Consider the following 17,568-nt stretch of genomic DNA (forward strand, 5'->3'; position numbering starts at 1 on the left):
CCCCTGCACTCTGGCATCAATTTAAAACAAGCCCTCTATGCCCTTAGACACAGAACAACAGTAACAGATTGTGTACTGCGACAGTGTACAACATCTAACATTGAGCCTTATAAACACCTAGATGGACACTCAACGAAGCATGGAGGATGTTGAGTCAGTGAGTAATCTTCAGCTAGACCTGCGGACCTGAGAGTTAAGGCATTAACGCCTGGTCATGATGTGGATGGACACCTGACAGATGTCTAGCACTTGGCAAGCTCTTGCGCGGCCAAAGACAGGACACACGGAAGAACATCAAAAAGTTTAGTCTCCAGCGGATCAACACAAAGGTCCTGATACCAGGCCACAAACTTTGCCCAGTGTCCAGAAGAGACTGACTTTGTTGACAGGAGAGTGAGCACCCAAAGTGATATCTAGTACGTCCATGGGCAGATCGAATCCACTTAGCTAGCTCCGCTCAATCTCAAAACCTGTAGGCTGTTGAGGTTTGGGTGTAAAATTCTGCTTTGTTGTTGGGAGACCAGGTCCTCATGAAGAGGTAAGCGGAATGGGGGACAGACGCACAGACTCAGAAGGTCAGAGTACTAAAACCCTCCAACCTCAGTCCGTGGTTATCAGGATGAGTCAAACCGGATCCATCCAGACAACCTTCATCACCAAGGGAAACGGAAGAGGTAGGAGTGCGTAAAGAAGACCAGAGCACTACAGTAAGTGAAACTCCTCTCCCAAGAAACCTTGAGATGGAAACGTAAGAGTAAAAAGTAGGCAATGAGCGTGCCTCATAAGGACTAGACAATGTGCGAGTCCACCAGAGGTGCTCTCTGTTCTGTTTTGAAATTTGAGACCAAAACTTAGGTTCTATTGCTTAAGGGGTGCACCTGCTATTGATCACATTAGTGCTGATTGTTTATATTGCGGACACTTCTCTCTGCTGTGCCCTTCCTCATCTGTTCCACTTATTTGTCTGTGCCATACCAATTTGGTCCGTGCAATCAACAGTATTCTCATGTGCATTTAGTATTACATGGATTTTATCTGTTGCATGTATGTTGAATGTATTTCTAACTAATAAAAACTACTTGAACACAAAAAAAAGTTATGTCACCAATGGTGGAAGGCTGCTACTGCCTCCTCATCCCACGTATAAAAGGCTAAGGGGAGAAGGGCAAATGCTTTTAATTGAAGACACTTTTTCACCAGTTTTCCTATCTATCCCTTCCTTGTTAATCAGTGTAGTTCACAACAATATTGGTCCTTGCTCTCCCAAGGTATGCATTTTGAAAACTCTATGTTCATTATATATGTGGGAGCACCATACCATAAGTAAAGACCCGGGATATAGTGTGCAAGTCTCTACAAGATGTTTTTCCTACAAATCTCCTTTTGCCTTTGGGCAGTAAATGTCCAAGTTAATAGATGGGCAGCTCTATGAATCAGTCAGAATTAGAGATAGTGACGTTCATGTCCTCCACACTAACTTTGCGGCACAGAGTATGTAGGGGTCACATTGTAGCATCAGGGAGTAATCAACCACCCGTACTCTCACTGAGGTCTGATCTTATTTCCATCTCCACCAGGTGGAAAGGTTTCTACATCAGCCACTGTGTACAGCATCAGTGAATTGATGATATCAGCATACCTCTGGGGTGTTGCCATCATTGGTCTTCAATCTCAAGCTATAAGAGCCATTCAGCTCCAGTGGCTGGAATCAGCAGCATCTGGGGCACAGCTCTGTACCCACATTGATCAGATAGGAGAGGTATGTCTGAATGGCAAGATCTCCACTTTTCAGTTGTAACTCTCCCAAATTGTTTGCTGCATGGGGATCACTACAGAGCTGCAATGCCCAGAAAGGAATCATGGAACGTAACACCAGGGTTGTGTTTTCCTGATCTGGGAGACCACACAGCCGCCTTGCAAAAAGCATGGCTCCCTACACCTCTTTAGCTTTTTAATCTCACTGGTTATACTGGGGGGTTTACTGCAATCCGACCTCCCCTGCTACAGGGGGATGAAAACACCATTAGATACAGGGGGAATAAAACTAATAACAAAAGAAAAGATAATTGGACTGTGAGGCTTGCCCTCCTTGGCATCCTATACAAGCCATGCATCTATTTAATAAAAACTCCATCTGTCCCACTAGATAACAGACTTGGGGCTTATCTTTAGTCTGATCACTAGACACAATGGTGTGGGTGCAGATGCTACTGGCATTTGGACTGCAACCCATCTCTTTTAACAATGAAATACTTAAAGTCCCTTGGGGAGGAGAGCCAAGTTTTTCCCAAATTCGGCTCTCCCAAGTGGACTGAAAATACCACTAAATATCCGGGTCTTCCTTTATGGAGATATGGAATGGGCCGCATAGGGGGCCGTATCCATGGGTAAGCAGTTCTTACAGCCACTCTATGGGTAGATTTGTGTCTATAAGTTATTCTGCCCATCCCCTGAAAAAGGCTAAAAGGTACACTATATACCAGGGTTACCTATATGTAATAGAAGGAGGCACTCTGTCATTTCCTGAGGCCACATCCCCATCTCCTTTGTCCAGAGTCCCATTCAGCCCCATCAGGGGGAGGGAGAATACTAGGGACTCTATCCACGATCTTATTCCTAGGGGGACGGCAAAATATTACCCCTCAACACCAAAAGCAAGAAAAACACAAACAATGAGGGGGAATGGGCTTCCTGGCACAGGACATGCCTCTCTCTTGGCTCTACGCACCACCTGCATTTCAGCTACTCTGGTGGAGTAGATCAGGGGGTGTTAGTCTCTGATCTGCTTCCACTGTGGAGGGCCTGAAATGCTTACTACACACCAGCAGTCACTTTTGAAAAATAAAAAATAGTGGTAGCCTGGCTTCATGGCACAAGGTGTGCTTCTCTCTGGCCGACACCAACAAAAGCATTCCATTTCCCCTAGGGGGCCGTATTGGGATTTAGATTTTATTTTACAAAATAGAAATCTTGGGGAACAAGGCTTCCAAGAAAAAGGCCATACTTTCTCTGGTCACTGCCCTCCACCTGCCTTTCAGCTCCCTTAGGAGGGAGTGTATCAGGGGTATTAACCAGTCCTCCATCCATCCTCCCCCTTCACTTCTTCAATCCTCCCCTCTCGGGGGACCTGAAATTCCTCAAGACACCTGCGTTTATTTTATGTGCTATAAAACAAAAACAGAAACGGAGTAGAGAGTCATGCTTCCTGGCAAAAGGAACCTATCATCTGCATTTCAGCTCTTCTAATCCAACTGATCAAGGCACTTTGCTCCCATCTTGTATCCTGCAAGTTATTAGAACAACTAAGAGCAAGATTGAATTTATCTTTTATTACTGGGGAATTTATTGGAGTTGTTCATCTGACTAAGTGTTTGGTTCCCTCGCTCACTCAGCTATGCCAAAATGAGACCACATAAGTGGGTGGACATACCATAGTAGCAAGGACAGACAAGAACTAGGCCCATAAGTTGAGATGTTGGATGTACAGTTTGTCAGGAAGTGGTATGTCAGCATATTTTTGCCTGGGTTCACCTGGCACCCATGGACAGCTACCAATCATTGACAATTCTGAAAACTAGAGACAAAGGGGAATGAAGGATGCTGTTTATAGGACAATATTCCATCTTTTACAGGACTCTGAAATGTATCAACTGCGACACTCTCTAAAACTCCCTTTTAATAACCATGATCATGCTTAGTCATCACCTCTAAAATTCCTCTACTTATTGCTTCTATGGGCTGTTTGCTACAGTTTGTCCATTGTTGGAGGTCTAAGCATGCTATGCAAAAGTTAAAATTAATTAATTATTAGCTACTTGTGGATCTAAGAAGGTCCAAGCATAAATCATTTGCTTGCATGACAAGATAGCATATCATGCACATGTCAATGACCCATAACTCTTCAACTGCACAGTTTTCTACAAAGAGAATGTTCAGATTTGGCACCTTATGCTTAAACTGGTGGAATGGCAGTAATTAAATGCTCTGAAAAGCAAGGAAAACTTTTTTTTTAATTTGAGGACAGAGTAGAAGAGACACCAAAAGCAGGCAGGAAACATTTAACTATTACATTAGTTCTGCTGGTTGTTTAGGGATTCATAGGTATAATCTAGCGATGGCTTGGTGCAGCTTTACTCAAAATCAGACCTATTTACCTTGTGGCCACTGACCTTCAAGGCAAGTATGAGACAGGCACTTCCAAGGCATAACCCACAAAATAATTGTCATGCTAGCACAATCTTCAGATTTCTAAGCTTGTCTTAACAAGAAATTAACTAAACTCTTGTCAACCCTTTGTGAGGTTAAGCGGGTCACAAATGATCCTGTAGCACACATCAACATTCCAAACTACTGTTATAACCTTTTAGGAGAAGGAATCTCTTACAACTTCACAAGCTGTGTGTATATATATATTGGCCAATAGCACCCTCTTAAGTGATAAGCAGGGGCCCCAGGGGATGAGTACTGAATCATTGCTTAATCCGGACTGCTCCACCTGTGCATCTTGTCATGGATGTACAACGTTACAACGCATACTTTTACAACGCCTACCTTTACAACGCAATTTTTACACCGCAACATACATTACAACGCATACCATTACAACGCATGCCATTACAACAAATTCTTTGAAACTACCTTTACAACGCATTCCACTACAACGCATACTACCTTTACAACGCATACCATTACAACGCATAACATTACGTTTCATGTAAGGTAAGTGTTGGATAGTGTGGGGGTTAAAATTACTATTCTAACTCCAGGGGGGCAACAGTAGGGTAAGTGTTGGATAGTGTAGGGGTAAAAATTACTATTCTAACTCCAGGGGGTGCAACAGTAGGGTAAGTGTTGGATAGTGTAAGGGTACTATGTGGTGTAATGCTATGCGTTGTAATGGTATGCGTTGTAATGACTGCGTTGTAAAGGCATGCGTTGTAGTGGTGTGCGTTGTGATGTAATACGTTGTAATGGTTGTGTTGTAAATGCATGCGTTGTAATGGATGTTGCGTTGTAAAAGTTTTGTTGTAATGGTAGTGCGGTGTAAAAGTTGCGTTGTAAAGGTTGTTTCCCTCTGGTCATATATCAGTGCTGGAAACATTTGCGGTTAAACATATTTCTGCCTTTCTTGAAGATACCAATAATTTTGATCCCAGGATGAGGGACTGAAATCACATTACTACTTACCTTGGACAAGATTCATTCTATGTAAGACAGCAATACTGAGGGAGTGAGCTTGCCTCATCTTTGTCACAGCACATCACGTGATTCTGATCTTCTGTTTGCCTGAGACTGGGATACAGTGCACTATACTAGCTTCAGCAATCTCCCAGTCACTGTGAGGAGCCGCAGGTCATTATCCTGGATGGTTTTTATCAACTATGAACAGCCCTTACCAGTACACATTAGATCGTTTGTGCTCGAGCTTGGTCGTATGCCAAAAATATTTAGATCATCAAATTCAACAATCAAGTGTCTTTGTATGGTCTCAGGTTTACAGACGGTCAGTCAGCAGAACAGGAATGGAGGAGCCACAGCTTGTTAAAGCTCAACAATAGTAAAACTTCTCCTCCCAGGTCACAGCCACGCTTACTGGGATAGTATGTTCGGGTCTATGTGTTGAGGCCCCCTCCAGTCGCTTCCGCTAAAGCCAAAGTCCTAGTAGTAAAAATTGACCAGCAATAGTCTTTCATATCACAGATTACTGCAGGGGCTTCATATTGCTGCTTGACCCTTCAAATTCGAAGAACATTTTTCCCATGTCTTCCTGCCAATAGTCAAGTTTACAATTACTTATATTCTATTTAGGCAACTGTTGTAAAAGTCTCTATATAGGACTGGCTATCCATCTTTCGAAAGTGTATCCAGAATCTGGAATTGTCTACCATTGACAATTTGCGCCCCTTTTTTTGCGTTTCTTTTAATAAGATTTTTTATTACGTTTTCAAAATTCAGTATCAGAACAATAACGGCCCGACAAATCTCCATACAGTCAAAACTACTGGTAAGTTTGTATGAAGCCTTACTCGTTAAGTGATAAGATTGTGCATTCAAGATACTATACAAAACGTTATCTAGAGTCGTGAGTGTTCCCACCAAGGATTCAATATTGTGTTTTTTGCTGGCTCCACAGGCTTGTAAACCGGTTACTCTGAACTAAAGCCCATACTCCTGGTGCACCCACCCACCGAACGTAGAAGCCTGCGCATCGCACCAGTGACATGCTAGGTCTCTTTTTTGCCGCCGGAAGGCTGATGGCAAGAAATGAACACATATGACATGAACCACCCTATTCCTTAATCTCAGTAGAAACATTTTAGGATCTGGATGTATAGTGCAACTAAGGGCGGAGCAGACATTTCCCAAATACTACACCACCAATGGGCATGCCAAGGTCTTATGAAAGTAATCTCCCTCTATGAGGTTACATCTGGTACATTTGGCATGATAACCCCTTCCCTTCCCTAATGCCAAAGTTGTGCTGGTGTACAGTAATATCAATGCAAATACTTTAACTGGATGAGATGTAAGCGGGAGGATATAGGAGGAGACCGTGGGGCTGCAATGACCTCCAACCCCTTGTTATCCAAGTTACCAAAGTGTGGTTTCCAACTACTTCAAACCTGCATGAGAGGGTCTGGGGCATTTAATCAGTAGGGCTCTGTACAGTCTGGCGATAATGGAAGTTATACAGTAAGAATTGTATCTTATGGTCTTCAAACGATTTCATGCGATTCTGTGTCCACACGTCCACAGGGTAGAAATGGCAATTAGGTCTCATTGTGCCACACCTTAATCTGCTCACATGTGAACAGGTTTTGGATGTGCAACATGAACCTCATTGACTACTTTATTCTCTTAATCTGGTTTGTCCCTTCCTGTTTCTCCTTCGTCCTGATTAGTTCCAGCGTCAAAAGGCCTAGCACTAGTGGAATTAGTAGTAGTAGCTCAAGCAGTACCAATATCCAGGGAGCAATGATGTGTGAAAGTGTGTATTAAGTTCCAAGCAGAGGCTCTATCAAGTTCTTTTATGGATACATTTCCTTTGAAAGCTTTTGCATCCTATTTACCCTCTATTGATGTGTGTCCCCTGAATTCCTGGTAACAGCGCTCCTATACATTGATAACATATCTTGATAAATGCCACATTCCTTTTAGCTAGGTTTGCTTTGGATAAGGCGTTCCCTGGTGCTACATTGACAAATACTAAGTTCAGCATACTGATTTTCTTGTGGTCTCTGGTAGTGCTCAGGGTAGTATAGGGGATAGAACGGTTTATGAAAGTGCTAGGATATATGACGTGGGTGTTCTGGATGCCTTACTTTATAGTCATCCAACACCATGAACTTTTTGCATCTGTTGACAGTGCTTTCCCCACCTTCGAAAACTGGCATATTTTAATGTTATACATCTGGATCTTGGTGGCGAGGGTGTACAGAAAGACTGCTGGGTTAGGAATATCATACTTAGAGGAAGGAAGTTTATGTTTAATCTATAATGGACTTGACCTTTTCTGTACTTTTATTACTTGCATGTTGGCTCCCAATTCTGCAAGGGAAGGGCAGGATTAAAATAATAAGTTGCAGGTGTACATCTTTATCTTGGACATGTTTTTGTATGTTCTATCAAGTCAAAGACTGTTAATCCTCTAACATTATGCCACACCAGCTTTCAAAAGCTTGACATTCCTGCAGGGGTGGAATTCTGTGCAGCGCCTATCACACCATGCCAAGAACCTTCCTACTTCTCGGTCAAAAATGTAGAGGTTTAGAATTGGGGTACGGCTGAAAGAGTATATTGTTTCATATCTACATATGGGTAGGCAGGTAGTGTGCAGCACATAACTGAAAAACGTTTCCAATGTGACTATTCTGAACTGATCTTTATCTTCGTGGTCCATCATGGAAACTACTTCTTTCATTAACAGAGCTAGACATTTGGGGGAAGGAAAAGGCTACTTACCAGTACGCAACTGTTCTTGGCATGTAGAGCTGCAGAGTTACACACTGTGCATAGATCGCCACCTAGTGTTGGGCCCGGATGTTTGCAGTTGGTTTTTGTCCTGAAAAGTTCTTTGGAAGTCACGAGATAGGTACCCACTCTTAGCGGCGACCACCCCTATCTGTTGCAGTAGTTTGAAATAATGTTTTGAGAACAGCCTGGCCCATATTAGTTTGTTGTTTGGTTTGCACATTACACAATAGTGTTTTGTGAATTTGTGTGGTGTAGACCATGTAGCTGCTCTGCAGATGTCATCTAGGGGAATGTTCCCTAAAAATGCCATTGAAGCCCTTATTTTCCTTGTAGAGTGGGCTTTAGGAGGAACAGATACGTACGATTAGCTTTGTGGTAACAAATCTGTATGCATTTGACAATCCATCTAGCGATCCCAGATTTTGAAATGGGATAACCCTTATGTGGTGGTGAGAAAGACACAAAAAGTTGTTTGGTCTTATGAAAGGGTTGTGTTCTCTCGATGTCGTATAGCAATGCTTGTTTGACATCTAGGGTATGAAGAGCTCTTTCTGCTACTGTCTGTGGCTGCGAGAAGAAAACGGGCAGTTCCACAGATTGATTGAGGTGGAAGGGAGAAATGACTTTGGGCAGGAATTTTGGATTAGTACGGAGTACGACCTTATTATGATGCATTTGCAAGAAGGGTTCTTGAATGGTTAGTGCTTGTAGCAGAGAAGTAATAGCTACTAGGAACGCAACCTTCCATGTTAAAAATTGTAGTTCACATTTATGTAAGGGTTCGAAGGGAGGTCCCATTAACCGTGTGAGAACAATGTTTAAATTCCACACAGGTGAAGGTGGTACTCTGGGAGGAATTATTCTCTTAAGACCTTTCATAAAGGCTTTAATAGCAGGCTCTCTGAACAGAGATAGATGCTGTCTGTTTTACAAATATGCTGCTATTGCAGCAAGATGCAGTCTATTAGACGTGTAGGCTAACTTACATCTTTGGAGGTGCAGTAAGTATCCTACGATGTGTTGAATAGACACATCTAGGGGATTAATATTGTTGTTGTGACAATATATTACAAAGCGTTTCCACTTAGCTGCATAACATGCTCTAGTGGTTGGACGTCGAGCTTCTTTTATGACATCCATGCAGTCTGGAGGAAGGTTACGATATCCAAATTCTAAGACCTCAGGAGCCAAATCGCTAGGTTGAGCTGAACTTGGTTCGGGTGCCTGATCTCTCCATGGTTCTGTGTTAAAAGGTGTGGAGACAGGTATGATTTTTGGTGCGGTACTGCTGACAGTTGTAGCAGTGTGGTGTACAACGACTGCCTGGCCCACGTTGGAGCAACTAGGATGAGGGTCAGAGAATGCTGCTGTAGTTTGCGTACTACTAGTGGCATGAGTGGTAGAGGTGGAAAAGCGTACACAAATCTGTTTGACCAGTTCATCCATATCGCATTGCCTTTGGACAGTGGGTGTGGATATCTGGCGGCGAAGCTTGGGCATTTGGTGTTTTTGTGGGTGGCAAAGAGGTCTATCTGATGTTTTCCCCACATCTGAAAGAATGGTTGAAGAACTTGCGTATGCAGTTCCCACTCGTGGGTCTGTTGCGTCTGACGACTTAACAGATCTGCTATGGTATTTTGTACTACTGGAACATGCTGGGCTAGAAGGAATATGTTTTGAGGTATAGCCCATCGCCACATGTCCTGTGCTAGGTGAGAGAGTTTGTGCAGGGAGTGTGTTCTGCCCTGTTTCTGTATGTAATACATGGCTGTCATGTTGTCCGTGCGGACTAACACAGCTTTGTTTGATACTTGCTTTTGGAAAGCTTTCAGTGCTAGGAATATAGCAGCTCTACATGCCAAGAACAGATGCATACTGGTAAGTAGCCTTTTCCTTCCCCCCAAATGTCTAGCTCTGTTAATGGAAGAGGTGAAAGTAGTTTCCATGATGGACCACGAAGATAAAGATCAGTTCAGATTAGTCACATTGGAAACTACTGCTAGGCACTTGGTGAATACCCTTGGTGCTGTTGTGTCTCCGAATGGGAGTACTTTGAATTGATAGTGCTGCACGTCTATTACAAATCTGAGATATTTCCTGTGAGCTTTGAGAATGGGAATGTGGAAGTATGCGTCCTTGAGATCTAGAGTAGCAAGGAAGTCGTTTTGTAACAGGAGAGGAAGAACTTGTTGAAGAAGTGTAACCATGTGAAAATGGTCTGACTGTATGTATATGTTTAGCGGTCTGGAGGTTTAGAATAGGCCTTAGAGAGCCGTCCTTCTTTGTGATAAGAAAGTATAGGGAGTAAACTCCCTTGTATGGTTGGTGCAGAGGAACTGGTTCTATTGAACTTTTTCCTAGCAAGGATATTATTTCTTGCTTTAGCAGTGATAGATGCTCTTGTGAGATTGGACGCTGTTTGGGTGGTATGTTTGGGGGGGGTAGATGTTAGTTCTAGACAGTAACCTGATTGAATAATTTGTCGCACCCACCTGTCTGATGTGATGTTGGTTCAGGCAGGAAGGATTTGTTGTAGTCTTCCCCCCACAGGAGTGGAATGGTGGGGAGGAAGCGGAGGAAAGTCATTGGGTAGGGGTGGAGGCAGAGCGGGAGTTGTTGGTTTTGCCCCTGCCCTTGTTGTTGTTACCCCTATAACCCCCTCTTTGGTAGCCCTTAGTGAATGTGGATTGACTAGGGGTTTTAAAGGAAGTGGAGGGGCTATCGGAGGCATAGGCTCTTGTGTTGCCTCTATATGATGAGCGACGAAAAGAACGTCTGGGAGCTTGCAATTGCAAGGCTCCCATAGATTTGACTGTGTCGGTGTCTTTTTTCATTTTCTCTAACGATACATCGACATTAGGGGCAAATAGATGTTTCTCATCAAATGGCTGATTGAGGATGGAATTTTGCACTTCATGTTTGAAACCTGAAATACGTAGCCAGGCATGCCTACACAGAAGGACACTCGTATTAATTGCCCTTGAGGCAGTATCTGTGGCATCTAGGGCACAACGAATGGAAGTATTGGTGATATTTTTACCTTCCTGTATGAGTTCATTGGCTAGTGTTTATATTTATCAGGTAGATGCTGCATTATGGATTCTAGTTCATCATAATGTGCCCGGTCATATCTTGCCAATAGCGCTTGAGTATTGGCAATGCGCCATATGTTAGCTGCCTGTGACGCTGTGCGCTTACCAGAGGCGTCAAGGAGTTTAGATTCTTTGTCTGGTGGTGAGGCCTCACCTGATGTTTGTGAATTAGCACATTTATGTGCTTTAGATACTACTAAAGAATCTAGTGGTGCTGGACCTCTAATGTAAACTGGATCTGCAGCTTTGTATTTTTTCTCAATGCAAGGGTTGAGGACCGAGCCCTGACAGGACATTTAAATACCTCTGTTGCATGCTTAATGACCCCTTTAAGCATTGGCAAAATGGCAGTGGACCGTTGCGTATTATCAAAAGTGTCCAATAAGAAATCTTCCTCCACAGTATCGGTGTGCAAGTCAACCCCATGGTACTGGGCAGCTCTCTGGACTAGTAGGTTAAAACCTATGGTGTCCTCAGGTGGGGAGGCCTGGAAGGATACACATCGTCTTGGGGGACGTAAGGCACATCAGGGGTGTTATAATCATCCCATGGATTAGGTGACTGAGGGGGGACTATTGGTCCCTACTGGGTCATGTGTACCCCCACCTGTGTCATCAGAGTCTGTATCTACATCATCATCTGGATTAGTGGATGGTGTAGGCGAATGATGTGGTTGAGGGGGTGTAAGAGGAGGAATAGTATGGGGAGGTGGTGGAGAAGGGACCCTTAATGGAGAGGTTGCAATGTCTCTTCTTTGGAGGAGGAGGAGGTGCAGGCGCCTCTGGTGGTCTCTTCTTGGAGCTAAGAGCTAGTTGGCCAGTCCTAGGATCCTTTACAAGAGTCTTTTGAGTAGGATCTGGTGTAAAAAGCTCTTCTGTGTAGGGCAGATCCTTTGGCGTCAAAGTTTTCGGTTCCGGAGGTTTTTTCGGCACCGACTCAGTAGCTGGTCTAGAGTCTTTTGGCTTAGAAGTATGACCTTTCGAAATGTCTTTTACCGGAACGTGTTTTTTCGGTTCCGAAGCGTGTGAGTCGGGACCTTTAGGCGTTTTTTTACTCGGCTCAGAGTGCTGTTTTGGTATCGATGAGGCGGTGCGAGTCTTCGATGCGGAGTGCTTATGTGTCAGAGCAGCGGTCGGCGTGGTTGAGGAAGACGGCTTCTTCTTCGGTGTCGGTATGGGATCGGCACCGGGAATAGGCTGACTCGAGCCCGAGTCGCCTTAAGGCTTTGCAGGCTTTTTTTCCAAGGCCCGAAGGCAGGGCGTGGGAAACAGTCTCTTAGTGTGCACCCGGGCCCGAAGGTGAGGATGTGACCGAAGCATTTTTTGAGGGCGTCGAGGAAGGGTTGGGGTCGACGGTCTTACTTACGACCCGTTGAGCTGGAGTGATGTTTTCGACATCTGAGTCTTCGGCATCAGAGGAGCTGGCACTTTCTTCGGCCCGCTGGTGTTCTGGCACATCGACACCCTCTTCAAAGAGGTCGTCCGGGATCGAAGCTGACAAGCGAGCCATGGTTCTTCGAGCTCATCGGTCCCGAATTGTCTTTTTGGAGCGGAAAGAGGCACAAGCGGAACAGTCTTTGGCCTCGTGCTCCGGTGAGATGCAAAGGTTGCACACCTCATGTAGATCTGTGTGGGGAAACTTCGACCCACATCGAGGACACTTCTTGAATGGCGCCCTTTCCATGAGCCAGAGAGTAAGGCCCAAGTAGGCCCGAAGGCCTTCGTCGACGACCGGAATCGAAGATTTATAAGTGGTGTAGAATCGCGTTGATGGGGAGCGAGATCGAAACAATACCGTCGAACTGGGTGAGGATTGCGCTCCGAAGGAAATTCGGTTCCAAACCGGAGCGCAGGAAACACATCCAAGCCCGATGGCGGAAAAATCAATCTAAGGATGGAGCCGATGCCCATGCGCAATGTGGTCCAAAGGAGGAGTCGCCTATCTCGTGACTTCCAAAGAACTTTTCAGGAAAAAAACAAACTGCAAACATCCGGGCCCAACACTAGGTGGCGATCTATGCACAGTGAGTAATCTGCAGCTCATATGCCTCGAACACCTGTTTTCCTGAGAATAATTTCTTTCCTTCAAAAACAGTGCGCTATGTAGGCCTGGGCGGCAAATTCTGTCCGCTCGCGGAATTTGGGTTATTTCGTGTTCCGCGGAGAACGTGAAATTGCCCAAAAAATCTGCGTTCCGCGACTTCGCAGAATTTTTTGCTTGTTCGTGTTCTCAAATGCGCGTTTGCGAGATAGTTCCCCCCGAGCATGAAAAACAGCGATTGCAAACAGTAAAAAAGCATTGTGAACAAGCAATCCAAGTGTTCGCGGAATTTCTGCATGTTCGCAGAGATTTTTTACTGTTTCGCTGAGGTTTGTGTAATGAGATAACGCAAATTCCGCCCACCCCTAGTGCTATGTTGCTCTATTTTTGCAGTCACAGTGAAATTAACATATTGATTCTGTCCTACAGATGCTAGACTATTTACTGACGTGACAGATTACTGTGTGCTTTCTTACCCTTCCTAAGGCCTCTATGATTTTGCTGCCCTTTACTGGAAGAGCTCCTGTTAATATGAAGGAATATGCTTGTAGCCCTTATAAAACCCTTGGTTACAAGGACTCTGTAGCTCACTGAGAACCATGGAGAATCTGGTCTGTTTGCCATCAGTTACATTGTAGGTATTGTGATAAAAGCATCTTTGACTATTTTGGTGAAGCCAGTAGAAATGTTATTTCTAAAGTGTCTAAAAGAAAGCAGGTGTGGTGTCAGTGGCATTAGACACATTCTGTACAGGCTAGCTGCATTTTAGCTAAGGAAGCTGTAAACTGAATGGTGCTCTATTGGGCCATTGAGGGAAGAAGGGGAGAGTTGGGGTTAAAAACCTCATACACCTTCTGTTGTAGGGTGTCTTTTTCATCTCTTGCTTACATGCCACTCCCCTTGCTTTCTTTGCCTGGTGGAGAGTGTGGCTAGCCTAGTATGTGCTCCAGAACACTAGCCTGCATGCTAGAGGCAATGTACCTGCCAAACGTTGTGTATCTTGTTAGTGTTCATTTTTATTTATTTAGCGCACCATGTGCCACTATTATGGCATCACGTTTATTTTATAGTAACTTTCATCGGGTAGCTGTTTCAGATTTCACTTCAGATATCAAAATCAATAGATGGGCACATTATTTTCCTAGGGTGCTGGTCTTGCTAATTTAGGGTATATGACACAGAGAGCACCTTCAAAGTGGAGTTATGTAGGTGTGATAGGTTTTCGAGCTGTGCTAAACTCACTGCATTTACCTCAATAGAGACAAAGTCATTGTAGAGACATCCTCAGGGGGACTAGTCTCAATGCTTATGTCACTGGTCATGGCAAGCTTGTGGACTCCGTATTTTACGCAGAATCTGCTCAAGTCAGTAATGGTTGCAAAACAGCCATCAAAAACCTGGTATCCTCAAGTGCTTTTCCTGTCACTGTGCTCCAAATTGATTTCTTATAGGTCTTAGACTTCATATTCTCAAGCTAAGAAGAAACATTTGTCAAACATCAGGACTGTCGTAGTCCGAGAGCTTACCATGCCACCTCTAGGCATTCTCAATTTTACCTCCACAAGCAGGAATAAATAGTGGAATCTATATTTGGCTTGCGTCAACCATGGTTGAAAATAGTGTCGGGGAATCTCAGTCAACCCTGTCTACTTCTCAGTAATTTCAGGGGGTATATATAATTTGACAACAGCTTCAAAAGTCAGAGCCTTATTACAAGTTTGGCAGTTTTCCTGTCGGCCCGCCATCTCCGCGCCAACAGGAGGACCTTAAAGCCTGTCCAGGCCCCACCCATAGGTATAACAACTGTAATCCATGGCGGGCTGGCGGTGCTGCGGCGGTCTCATGGCAGCGGCTGTAAAAGGCTCATAGGTGAGCCTTAACTTGAGACGCCAAATGTGACAGTGCCTGCAGCACATTTCTACACTTTGTGGCATGCATGCCACACCATGCAGAAACTGGGGTGCAATTCCAGGGGGGCACAATATGTTTTCCCTACTGGCATGCACTCCGAGGCCAAGGAGCAGCAGGTGGCAGGCTCACCACCACGAAAGGGGGAGTGGACAGGAAACTCGTAGTATGCACGGCGGTGCCGCAGCGGCAATGCATGCATATTGCTGCCCCTTTCCGCTGCGTGTCCGCAGCGGTCCTGTGGGGGTCTGACTGCCACACTCTGAATACTGCTGGTGGACCTGCAATGGTGATGGTGGTTAGACCACTACCACAAGTATGGCGGTCCTGTGGACCGTCATACACATATTAAGGCCCCAAGTGTTTATTAGAATAAAGTGGAGCCATGCATATCTGACTGAATGCAACAGCAGACAGAACAATAAATGTAGTGCAAGCCGAAAGAGGTGCCGCTACTCTTGATGTCACAAAGAAGGCTGGAATTCGTACAAGATCCTATCATTATTTTATGAAGTTCAGCCAGGTGCAGTATACGTTATTCCCCAAATTTGTTTTCGAAATTTAAATTGAGAGGGCCAGTCGTGTTGGAAGAGGAGCATTTTATTTTTTTGAGAAATGATACCTTGAACGAAACCTTTTTTTTTTTTTTTTTTAATTGTGGACCCTTGAGAATTAGTAAAGAGTACATTCATAGTGTTCTAGTTTTACTTAAAATCTCCTGTTTGTGAGACAGATAGGTTGGAGGTCCATTCACCCGACACAGGAGGACAGAAGTTTGCAAGGCATTTGCATATTTGATAACAAAAATGCCAAGTGATGGCGATGACACAAAAGGAATAAAAAGGTGAAAGGGAGCAGTATAGGCTGATTAGAAAAGGAATGTATTCCAAAGTCAGTGAAAGCAGAACAGATAGGGCAGGGGCTTAATGTGTAATGAAGACAGAGTAGAAAAGATGGTCAGAGAGCAATGGGTGAAAGGTACGAAATGTACAAGTTATAACTGAGCAGCTACAATATGCTAGGGATTTGTAAAGCGCACGGCTACCCAAAAGGGCCTTCCAGCGCTGAAATGGGTCCATTGGACAGAGGATCAAGCAAGCCACTCATACAAAGATACGTTAAAGTCGGTTCTGAAATGTTGTTTCTTCCTCAAGGATAAAGGCAAAGAGTTTCAAAGATCTCGTGCCTAATAGGCAAAAGATTGTCCTTCACTCCTAGATTTCTTTATGTTTTGTACAATAAGGAGTGTCTGACCTTTGGATCGTAGTGATTTTTTGGGGTTGTAGGGGTTTAACAACCACTAAATTAAAGGAGATCACTTGGTGGGCTAGTCAGAGATTTAAATTTGACTCTCTTGTAGACCGGCAGCCAATGTAAACCTGCCAAAGATGACGGGGCAGGATACTGCTTGGGAATCTTCATGAGAATATGGGCTGTAGCATTCTTAACAATTTGGATGCACTTGATCACATACAGAGGACTACCTAAATAGACTGAATTGCCATAACCAAGGTTTGAGAGCACCAGGTCTTGAACAATTGTTATTCGAGTAGTCTGCAGAAGCCAGCTCTAAACCTCCCTTAAGGCTCAGGGCAAAGACAGGCTTGATGATGGATTAATCACAGATCAGTTGACTGGGGGTGAGTGCTTGCAATGTTCAACACTCTGTCCATCATCCCCTTTGGTTTTGCTTTGTTCGCCCTAAGTTGGCAGGGTATGCCCAGACATGGGTCCCTTGCTCCCTTTGCCACTGGATTCAAGCTAGCCTGGCTGATGACGTCTGATTAGTCAGAAACCGGTCCCAGGATGCTTGTTTCCGGTCCAGGGAAGACATGGCATGGCAGTTCGTGCTGGACTGTTGCCATGAGGCACATGGTCAGACTGATTTGCAAATGGCCATGTCTGAACTGGGATGGCGGAGTGAGCTAAAGAATGATGATGGATTAAACCCAGATCAGTTGACTGGGGGTGAGTGCTTGCAATGTTCAACACTCCGTCCATCATCCCCTTTGGTTTTGCTTTGGCGTACCTTCAGCATGCAAGTGGCACACCCACTGCATGCGTCCACGTCCTCAGGCTCACTTATTAGGAGCCGGGACGACAAATAGAACAGAACCAAAATGGCGTCCTGGTCTGTCTCACTGCGTACTCAGGTACTAAACATGGCCCAGGTAAGATGCGGTGTGTAAAGTAAGCAAAAGTGCAAAGTAGTTTTTAAAAAACAGTAAAAACAAGTGCAATAGCAGTTTTGATTAGAATATTCCAAAATATTCCCCAAAAAAACCTGTAGGAAGCTGGCTCTGTATATACAATACCAAAATTAGGTATAGTGTGCACAGAGTCCAGTGGGACCCCAAAGGTAGACAGAGGTAAAAGTAGATAGCACCTTACTCTCTATTTCTGATAGTGTGGGCGAGCAGTAAGGCTTTACCAGAGGGTAATGTTAAGCATTTGTTGTACACACTCAGGGAGCAAATTATGACACACACTCAAAACACTGAACTCATGGTTTTGGCTGGGGCCAGAGTCTGGGGGGTGAGTAATTACGGTGCTC

General features: G+C 44.4%; 1 protein-coding gene across 2 annotated transcripts in view; it reads right to left on the reverse strand.

Moving 5' to 3' along the window:
- Positions 1 to 17,568, reverse strand: part of ELMO2 (engulfment and cell motility 2) — a 290,477-nt gene that overhangs the window by 13,136 nt on the left and 259,773 nt on the right. The window lies entirely within an intron of this gene.

Source organism: Lissotriton vulgaris, chromosome 7 (assembly GCF_964263255.1).
Source record: "Lissotriton vulgaris chromosome 7, aLisVul1.2, whole genome shotgun sequence".
NCBI lineage: Eukaryota > Metazoa > Chordata > Amphibia > Caudata > Salamandridae > Lissotriton > Lissotriton vulgaris.